The sequence below is a fragment of the Coptis chinensis genome, chromosome 8 (genome assembly GCF_015680905.1).
Source record: "Coptis chinensis isolate HL-2020 chromosome 8, ASM1568090v1, whole genome shotgun sequence".
NCBI lineage: Eukaryota > Viridiplantae > Streptophyta > Magnoliopsida > Ranunculales > Ranunculaceae > Coptis > Coptis chinensis.
In genome coordinates this window covers 96,349,533-96,361,136 of record NC_141463.1, presented here as the reverse complement: position 1 = coordinate 96,361,136, position 11,604 = coordinate 96,349,533, and positions in this window count along the sequence as shown.

Here is an 11,604-nt window from a genome sequence, read left to right as displayed (position 1 = left end):
TGTTTGGCAATCATTGAAGCCCTTGAACTGGCAGCCACTAAGGGATGGTCGACATTTGGGTTGAAAAGACTCTGAAGCAACAAAGTCCAGGGCTTTTGGATCGTCCACGGTTGCCATGGGCCTTGATGCACAGATGGAAACATGTCCAAAATATGCTACAAAAGTTTGTCATCACTTCAATTTGGAGAGAAGCAAACTTCTCTGCTGATGCTGCTGCTGCTGCCGCTGCCAGAAAGGGAGTCACACTTACAGACAACATAGGAAGAACATATCTTGGTAGACCTTCATGGATTACAAGATGGGAGTATCCTGCGAGTACCTACTATAGATTTAGATAGTGTTTTGCATTTTTTTGAATCTTTGTAAAGACCTAGTGCTGATTCTGAGTGAGATGTGAACTTGTCCCAATCCACTCACACCATTCTTTTGCTCTTTTTTCCTCTTTTAATACAATCGAACGAGCTTACCCAAAAAAAAAAAAAAAGTATGACAATTTACAGGCTTGTTTTAGTGATCAGAAAAACGTAACTAACAACTCAAGATTCAAATACATAATTGATCACGATCTTTGAAAATCTAACCGATATCAGACAAACCATTTCCATCAAAACTTTAGACTCAAGGAATGTACTTTTACGTTTGATAACCAATAAAAAAATCTTTGAGACTTCTCTTCCGCTCTTTTCCATCTATGTGGTATCAGTAGGAACTAGGGAACATATTCCATTAGGAGTCCAACTTCCCCGCCTCCTTAAATCACACTATGAATCATTCAACTACGTAGATATCATTTGATTGCAAAGTGGGCTTCACTACAAAACTCATGATACACATGTACAGATCACAGATGTACCAAACCTTCCCTTTTCGAAGTCTTCAGAAGAAACAAAAGCTTATATGCAATAACTAACGAACAATTACATTCTAGTTTTAGTGATGTTGGTATCTAATCTGAACGCCCTACATGTGCAATTAAAATATGACTAGTTGGCTTTTCATCAATGTTCAATTACTAACTTTTGTTAGTGGGAGGGTTGAGCATCATTTTCACAGACACCGAAGAAAATCTGCGGTAGAGTTAAAAGATAAAGATTGAATACACTGGCAAACCCAGTAAGCAGAAACTTGTGAATCGACAAACAGATTAACTTTCAGCCGATATTGTTGACTTATGATTTTTTCTTTGGGGGGAGGGGGGTTGTTTACCATTGATTGCTTCTTTGTGCGTGTAACTGATTTTAAAGTGGGAATGTCTAATTTACCCTTTACATTTTATTTTTAGTATTAAAAGTATGGGGATATATTAGTAAATAGCCGCATTTTAAGGCTTTCCCTTGATAAGTAGTATAGATTATTGGGGTGCGTGCTACACCGACTACTCAGAAGGCAACACACTTGACAAATACAAACGGACCTACTAACTGGGCCGGATTCATTTTTGCTGCAATATTTGCTATGCATAGTTTGCTTCTGGCCCAGTTAAAAAACTCCACGTGGTAATAATTACGGACCAAAAATTTCCCCGTTTCTCTCTACCCAAACCCAAACCAAAAGCTAACTTTCTCAATTCATAGTATTGCACTACCTGTACGACTAAAACAAGCAAAACTAAAACAAAACCAAAGTAAGCCAAAACCAAAAAAAATGATAACTAGAAATTGAAGATGGAAAGATAATAGAACTCAAGTATTTATTTCTTCCCTCACTCATCTCATTGAGTTCCACTTATCTCATTGAGTTCCTACGCAAGGTATGCTCCCCAATCACCCCCCACCCCCTTTTTCTGTTCATTCTATTTTGATCCCACACAAGGTCTTTGATGAATAGACCGAATACATTTTAAATTGGTTGTAGGATGGAGAACCATGGAAATGAAGTGCACATCGATATTGGTGATGAAACAGTCCAAGAAACAGAAAATGGTGGTTTAAATGATTTTGTTGTAGGAGATGAGAATTATAGGGATGATGAGCAGTGCATTCCTATTTTAGGGATGGAGTTTGATACGCATGAAGAGGCATATGAATGGCAACAGTAGTTTGATAGTTTAATTTTGTTATTTGTGATATAATGGCAACAGTAGTTTGATAATAAGAGATGTGTGTCTATTTCTCTTGTTCATCACTTTGTCCAGTAGCATAATAAAATCTGGTTTTGCAGAGAAGTCTAGTCGGTAACCAAAAGGGTTTTCAGGTTTTTTTTTTCTTTCTTTCACTAAATTTGTGTTGGCTGGTTTTGTTTGCAGTCTCTCTCTCTCCCAACACTGTGTTGTTGAAAATGTCGTACTGTACTGGGGAAGAGTAAATGAAGGTTTGTCCTTAGATCAAAAGCAAACTCTAGAGATTTTCAAAATGGGTGGTTAACCCAAAACTGAAACACTTTTGGGGGGTTTAAAAAAAAAGGTCCCTAAATCTATTCTGGCAAATGGGAAAGTGAGTTTTAATGAATATGTTCAAACTTTGTTTTGTTATCAGGGTATACTATGTTTTGTTGAGGCAAGGGTATACTAACAGTTTAGATTTTCTTGTAAGTGAAAAAATTGTTTAAACCATTCTGCAGGTTCCAGTAGGAAATATTAATCCAGCGATGACCCACATTCCTAGTACACAATCCTTTCAGTTACACGAATATATTCTTGTTTGTCTATTATCATACCTTCTCTTTCTTTTCTTTTTTAAGAAAATTAAATTTCAGCATACTTTCATTTGAGTTTAATAGCACCAATTGTATATCTTTTGTAGGCACCTGTCATGCAAATAGAGGAACAACATGGTATAGCTCGTAGATTAGACTTCTCAAATCCATGGTGCATATGACAAAAAATGGCAAGGAATACAACCAACCTATACACGTTTATGACAAAACGTTTTTTGGTTTTCTTCAGCGCGGTATAAGTGTTGGTATTGTGAATTTCTATACGTGTTTTATAATAGGTTGAAAAATATTGACATATTTTGTCGACTTTTGTTTTTTGAGCGATAGAAGTGTTGGTCTTGTGAATTTTGTAAAAGTGACAGGTTAAAAATGTAAAAAATTCTAAATTTCAGATCAACTTTTTGTGTGAGTTATTTATGTATGAATGTCTATTAAATGGTAAATAGTCACCAAATTCACAAATGGATGTTTATTGTTTTATATTGCCTATTTGGTTGAATATACATTTGATGGATATCTGTAAAAGTGCAATTCCGCTACATTCAAAATAATGTACAAAATGCCAAAAATACAAGTGAAACTGTGTCATTTTTTTTAGAAAAATGAAGTAAGTTTGGTCAATATTTCGAGAATATTGGTAACTTTTAAACTACAACACCAACCTCTCCTTCCCCCTCTGAAGTGTAGAAAAACAAATGTTGATACTTAAGCCTCTCGTTCTAATTGGTCAAACTAAGTCAATAAGTAGTCAAACCAAATCCAAAGGTTCCTTAGTCAACCTATGATCAACTTCTGCTAACCTTCGTCCTAGTCCAACTCACTAACCCAAGTCGAGAATCAAAGTTTGAGGTTAGTCACATGCCTAAAATATTTTGGGACTTAGCTATTTTTATTTATTATTATTTTTTCTTGTAGTATCACTTATAATGGGTGAATTTTGACAATATTTGTTGCAAAACATAGAATGAACACAAACATGAAAAATATTATTATAGTGAGGGTATTTTTATTTTTATTTTTATTTTATTTTAAAAGGCAACTCTTCGTGGCGAAACATTATTATCAAACACACCCTTTATAATTATTTAAATTTTTTATTATTGGCAAGCATATTTTAAATGAGATTTATAACTCAATGATGTTGGTAGGGGTTTAAGCCCCACACCTCCAATATCATTACCTAGAGGTTTTACCAACTTTGCTAGTTTGCACTGGTATCTAATTTCAATTTTTGATTAGTTAACTTATGTCGAGGATACAAATCCAAATTCAATGGTCTTAAAGAACATATTTAACTATTATTATTATTTTTTTACGTTTGGGAGGTTTTTTAATTAAGCGGGTTTTTTAATCGGTAAGTTACTAATTATATTAATTAATCGATAAATTAATAGTTAATCCAAATATTTTATGAATTTTGAAACTTTATTTTATAAATAATTATCTATGATGTTGTACCATGGAGTTAGATTCATGTAAAGAAGCATTGAAGACGACAATGACGTTAAATAATTTCCTCTTACAATATGAAAATACCATACCAGAACTTCTTAGCGTGTAGAGATGAGATCCAGCTAGACTTAAATTTCACCAAATGACACTATTTTTTATGGTGATTCAATCGGGCACTAATCAAATTAGATTGGGCAAACCCCCCCCCCCCCCCACCCCAATTTTTTTTTTTTTACAAGTTTGTCATATTACAAGTTTGCCATCAAAGCCTAGGCTCAACAACCAATTCAACCGGTCTCGCCAAAACGAAACCCTCGGATCGTTTGAGTATACATTCAAATGGTCACCGCCATGTCGTTTGAGTGTACACTCATACGGTCTCATGATGTCGTTTGAGACAAAACTCTTGAATTTTTAACTCAAAACGATCATTCCATGCACAATTCAAATAACTCAAAAATCTTATATTAACTTTCATTACAACTAATGTACAAAGAATATTAAAAAAAAAACAAAGACATTCAAACGATCTCATGGGGTCGTTTGGGTCATATACAAAACGACCCGCCAAGGTCGTTTGAGTGTATACATAAACGAAACACTTTCGGGTCGTTTGAGTGGTTGCCCAATCTGGATGGAATTTGAGGAGGTATTAAACAAAATGCACTCACAAAAATTGATATTCGAAACTGAAGACAGTGATTGGTGGTCAATAATTAAATCACGAATGATTGGTGGAAATTGCGAGGGAGTTTTGGGTTTTGGATGAGAAATTGCGAGAGAGATGACCAGTTAGAGTAGGTTGTAGCCGGTATTGGGGGTGTATTGGCCGGGCTTCGTTGTTGGGCTGAAGGCTGCCCAATCTAATTTATGTGGCGTCTAATACATGACTCTTTTTTATCAATGTATATATTAAAGAGGCTCCACTAAACTCTAAAAGGGTTTTGAAATCTATTATCTTACAAATTTAACGAAATTATTAATTTAGTCTACTGGGCCGATTCGGGACCATAAAATTTCATTAATTAAGCGCAATAATTAAATATTTGTGTATTAAATTAACGAGGTTATAATGTATTATTAGTATTAGTATTACTATTATTTTTTTTGTTATACATAGCTTCATGTTTTAATTAAAGAAAAAAAAATCATAAATTGGGGAAAATCACAAAACACTCTAAGGAATAAAGCTCGTGATCGGGACAAATTTTGGGGTTTGGGGAAATCCTACGAGCCATTTGTTCCCTTTTAGAATAATTTCCTATTAAAACTAACATTTGCTTTTTATGGTGGGGCCCCGTGGCATGAATCCTATAACATAGCCAGACAACTGTATACTAGACAAAGTAAAACGTGCTGTTGACTTCACTATCACCAGTCCCACCAGAAACGGATTCAAATTGTTGGTTCCGTTTTGAATGAACAAGTGGCACTTTTGTATTCGTTCCTAAGCAAACTGCGCGTTGCGAAATTGTAGCAAAAATGCGCCCCTACTAACTGGTATTGGTTGATTTGTATTGAGATACATCCTGCATCCTGCTTGTATTTTAATGCAAATCTAACGTAACTCATGTAATTGTTCATCTAGTGAGTCGAAATAACTAACTCCTAGGTGGGGACCCTGTGCAGTAAATCTGTAATTCCAGATGAGTTGCGTGTTGCTTATATTCTCCACACTCTGTGCTGTAATTCCAGATGAGTTGTGTGACACAATGTTTTTATTTGCCTCACCTTCCACCCTCCTTGGTTGGAAACTTGGATATTCTTAATCATTATCAAAAGTCAGGTGGATATATATTTTGAGTGATGCTACTCCTATCACCATACATCCAGGGCCGTACCTGAGTTTTCAATGGCCCTGTGCAAACGGCGAAATGTGGCCCTCTTCCAGTTTTCCATCAACACAAATTGGATCATCGAAATATTTATCTTCTCGCATTTTTTGTTGCAAAATCATCAATGAAGCTTTCAAAGTTAATTTTATTTAAAAATTCATTTTCAATAGATATTAACGCTAGCCCATTTAGACTTTCTTGTGACATAGTCGATCTAAGGTATGATTTCAATAGTTTTAATTTTAAAAAACTTATTTCTGCATACGCGACAGTAATGGGAACAATCAACAAAATTCTATAAGCTATGAATGCATTAGGAAAACAATCATGTCGTTTCAAGAAATCAAGTTAGGTGAATAATATTAGACTAGACTAGCTTTCGAACCCGTCCTACGAACGGGTGCCGTTATATTAAATTATTGTAAAAAATATTAGCAACTATGCATAGCTATGAGATATGAAAATTATATTAATCAGTCATTCAAATTTCTTGCACCACTCTCTATAAAAAGAAAGCACCAAACCTTGATAAAACTCATCGACTTCTTTTTGTTGTTAGGTTTAATAATAGAAGTTTGATTGAAGTTTTGTGATAATGCCCAATATGACGAAGATAATATTGAAGCTACTTGAATAGCATGACATTCTTAATCATAATAAAAAAAATTATGATAAACACTACTTAAAATGCAAAACTATATTTGTCGAGACATTTATTCTCCCTACATATAATACAAACATGTTTTAGGGTTATTAGTTCAATGCATTTGCATCAAGTTTCGATTTTCCATTAATTATTCTTTGAGGTTAGTCAATGTAGCAAGACGTTGCATTTAGTTTCCAATTTCTCATTAATTATTCTTTGAGGTTAGTTCAATGCGGCTTTATTAAGTTTCGATTTCCGTTAATTATTATTTGAGGTTAGTTAGGTGCAATTGCATCCACTTTATAATTTTCCGTTAGTTATTCATTAAGATTAATTAAGTACAGTTGCATCCAATTTTTGATGTTTCGTTAATTACTCTTTGTGATTTGTTCAATACATCTGCATCCGGTTTCTGATTTCCCGTTAATTATTTTTCTAGGTTAGTTCGATAGTTTATAATTTCTAGTTATTTATGCTTTGAGGTCAGTGCGATACAGTTACATCCGGCTTCCGATTTCCAGTTCACTATTCTTTGAGGTTATTTCAATGCATTTGTATCCAATTTTTTATTTTTCGTTAGTTAATCTATAATTTTAGTTTAATACAGTTGCATCCAGTTTATGATTTTCCGTTAATTATTATTTGAGGTTAGTTCAATACAGTTGTATCCAATTTCCGATTTTATGTTAATTGTTTTTTGAGGTTAATTCAATGTATTTGCATCAAGTTTCTGATTTCCTGTTAATTATTTTTTAAGGTTAGTTCAATGCATTTAGATCAAATTTATAATTTCCTGTTAATTATTCATTTAGGTTAGTTCAGTGTAGTTTCATCCATTTTTTCAATGTTTTATTAATTAGTCTTTGAGATTAGTTCATTGCAATTGCATCTAGTTTCTAATTTTCCGTTAATAATTCTTTAAGGTTAGTTCAATACATCTGCATCTAGTTTCTGATTATTTATGCTTTGAGGTTAGTTCGATGCAATTACATCATGTTTCTGATTTCCCGTTAACTATTCTTTGAGGTTATTTTAATGCATATTTGCATTTAGTTTCTGATTTCCCACCAATTATTCTATGAGGTTAGTTCAATGCATTTGCATTGATTTTTGATTTTTCTCATTAATTATTTTTTGAGTTTAGTTCAATGCATTAGCATACAGTTTATGGTTTCCCATTTATTATTATTTGAGGTTTGTTTGATGTATTTGCATACCGTTTACGATTTTCTGTTAAATATTTTTTAAGGATTTGCATCCAATTTCTAATTTTCAGCTAGTTATTCTCGATGTTAGTTTAATGCAATTGCATCAGGTTTCGATTTCTAGTTAATTACTTTTTGAGTTTAGTTTATTGTATTTGCATAAAGTTTTGATTTCCGTTAATTACTCTTTGAGTTCAGTTATGTATTTGAATCCAATTTTCGGTTTCCTTTTAATTATCCAATGTGGTATGTAATACCAACTTCTCTTGATCCATCGTAGTGTCCTTGCAAACATGACATAAAAAATAAATTATGTTTGATTTACTATGTGGGATCATCAAAGATTATCTAGTTCCTGATTTCCCATTAATTATTCTTTAAATTATGCATGACTCACTATGTGGAATCTGCAAAGATTATCTACGAACGGGTGTTATTATATTAATTATTCTAAAAAATATTTGCAAATATGCATAACTATTATATATTAATATTATATTGATCACTCATCCAAATTTCTTATAATGTGAAAACCTCACTCTCCATTAAAAAAAAACTCACCTTTGATAAAACCCTTTAACTTCATTTTGTTGTTTAATAATATAAATTTGATTGAAGTTTTGTGAGGTTGCCTAATAAGGCGAAGTTCATATATATTGAAGCTACTTGAATAATAAGGAGTTACCAGTCATACGGAAATAGATAAGATAAACATTATTTTAAATGATAAACTATACTTATTAAGACATTCTCACAACATATAATTTAACTATGTTTTGAGGTTAGTTCAATGCATTTGCATCTAGTTTCTGATTTTTCGTTATTTATATTTTGAGGTTAGTTCAATGCAGTTGAATCCAATTTCTGATTCTTGTTAATTATTCTTTGCAGTTAGTTCAATACATTTGCATCCAATTTCCAATTCTCTATTAATTGTTCTTTGAGGTTAACTCAATGCATTTGTATCCATTTTCTGATTTCCCCTTAATTATTCTGTGAGATTAGTTTAATGTATTTGTATATAGTTTTCGATTTCTCGTTTATTATTTGATAAGGTTGCATTTGCATCTAGTTTTCAATTTTCCGTTAATTATTGTTTGTGGTTAGTTCAATGAATTTGCATCTAATTTCCAATTTCCCGTTAATTATTTCTTGAGGTTAGTTCAATGCATTTGCATCTAGTTTATTTTTTAAGATTAGTTCAGTGCAGTTGCATCCGGTTTTCGATTTTCCGTTAATTATTCTTTAAGATTAGTTCCACGCATTTGCATCATGTTTCCAATTTATAATTAATTTTTCTTTGAGGTTAGTTCAATACATTTGCATCCAGTTCCCGATTTCCCGACAATTATTTCTTTTATATTAGTTTGATGTATTTGCATCCAAGTTTTGATTTCCCGTTAATTATTCTTTAAGGTTAGTTTAATGCAGTTGTATCCATATTCCGATTTTCTATTAATTACTTTTCAAGATTAGTTTAATGCTTGCATTTGCATCCAGTTTCTGATTTCCGGTTAAATATTATTTGAGGTTAGTTCGATGCATTTGAATCTAGTTTTTGGTTCCCCATTAATTGTTCTTTGACGTTAGTTTCATTCAATATTATATATGTTTTGAAATATTTGTCATTATTGCTTTGCCATTTTTTTTTTCTATTTTCTATTATATATTTTGTGATGTTATTTTTTGTATAATTTAATTTTTCACATGTAATTTGTTTTGATTTGGTATATAATTTATTTAAGCCCAACGTCCACTTTAACTGAAAATTATATATATAAATATATTGTGGCCAGAATTGTGATATATATATAGTGTTGAAAATTTATAAATTTATAAATTTAATTGGAATCTGCCGTAATTATTGTGATCAGAATTGTGATTTTTGGAATCTTTAACTATGAATAAATGTTAAAATCCCATTGTGGATGACGCATCAAATCGAAAGGGTTTTAGGAAAATTGTTTTCGGTGGAAACTATTGTTTTTAGCAATTTAGTTTTTTTGTCTCATATTTTTTTTTCGTAATTAGCTATATTTTTTGGAAAGAGTTAGAGACTCTATGAAACTGTAGATAGGATTGTTTTTGTGAAACTCTAGATGGAATTGGTTTTTCGTAATTAGTTATAGTGTTTAGAAAAAGTTAGAGGCTCTATGAAACTTTATATGGGATTGTTTTCTTATTTATATCCTACTTTTTTATAAGTAGTAATAGAGTTTAGAAAAAACTGGAGTCCCTGCGAGTGTTCAAAAAAAAAAAAAATAAAAAAAAAAATATATATATATATATATATATATATATATATATATATATATATATATATATATATATATATATACTTTTCTCATCTGTTATGTTCTTAATCCCGATCTAGATACATTCATTTTGCATTCGTTTTGCCATCGCCATCGCGAAGGTGATCAACAATCGAGTATGTAATAAAGCTTCCAATAGCATTAAGAAGCGAGGATTAATTTGTTGAAACTCACTCAACATATTTCAAACAAGTATATAAGTTGAGGTTATAGTTGGTTCTCAAGTAGTAGGTTGAATGGGAAGAGAGATGAAGATCAATTGTCAATTGGAACTTGGACAGGTTTTGTACCATCTGATCAGTGTTACATTGTTATAACAATGGTATTCAGTTTGTGGTACCCTCAAAACTCAAAAATATCTGTTAAAGAAATCCTTCTCTATATTCTCTTTGAAATCCAACACGCTCTAGCAATCCCTTCGTCAGGTATGGTTTGTATGGTTTTTCCGAGTTACATCAATCGTTTATAGATTTTTTCAATTATGATTTGAAATTGGATTAGGCCATTGTGGGAAGGTACTAACAAGATTAACGATTTGTAAGCACTGAGCAATAATAATTCTCTTCATTGATAATATCCATCTTTAGCTTTGTGAGGAAAGTTGGGAGTCTTTGTTAATTGTAGTAAACTTAGAAAGATGTAACTATTTCTCTATCTTTAAGTTTGTGTGACCCTTCATTTGTCTCACATTGACTTCTGCTCTTTCACACATTTTTACCTCTCGCACATTGGTTATACTATTTAGATCATTCATTTTCATCTTTGTACACAGCGTGTTCTCTGGTTTGTTATATGTTTTTCAGAATATCATGCATCTATGTCCAAACTTTTTATTGTTGATGTCTACAATGGGTTTAGACTTTACGTGATAGGGGATGTTGTAAAAGATTTGAAAGCCTTAATAGTTTTTTCGTTACTTTTGCCCAACAAGTGGATGAATGGGGCAAGTGCTTATCATGGACAGACACTCTTTCCGTTTACAGGTATTTTAATATTTATACCCATTTGGCTGCTTTCATTGTCACAAAATCCTTCAGATAGACCTACACAATAAAACTAGAACATGTAAATTATGCACTATATTCCATGTAATATAGGTCTGACTTATAAAAGTTGGAGTGGAAATATATTATAATACAATTATGAAACGCAACCCGTTCATAGGTTGTTCCACATGACATAGATGGCTATCGGTTTTATAAATCACAATTTATATTGTGTTTTTTCATTAACTATAATTTCTCTTATCTGTAGACCAAGTTAAAATTATATATATATTATAGCTCTACCCTCTTCAATTGAGGAAGCGTTTATAGAGTGTCCACGTGTCAAGACTAATTAAGAAAAAATAGGAGATAAAATAGGAAACAAATATTTATCTTTATCCTTAGATATATATTATAACTATACGACTCCAGTTTTTTTTAAACTCTATTACTAAATATAATTTTTTTTTTTTCTAAACTCTATTACTAAATATAAAAAATAGGATATAA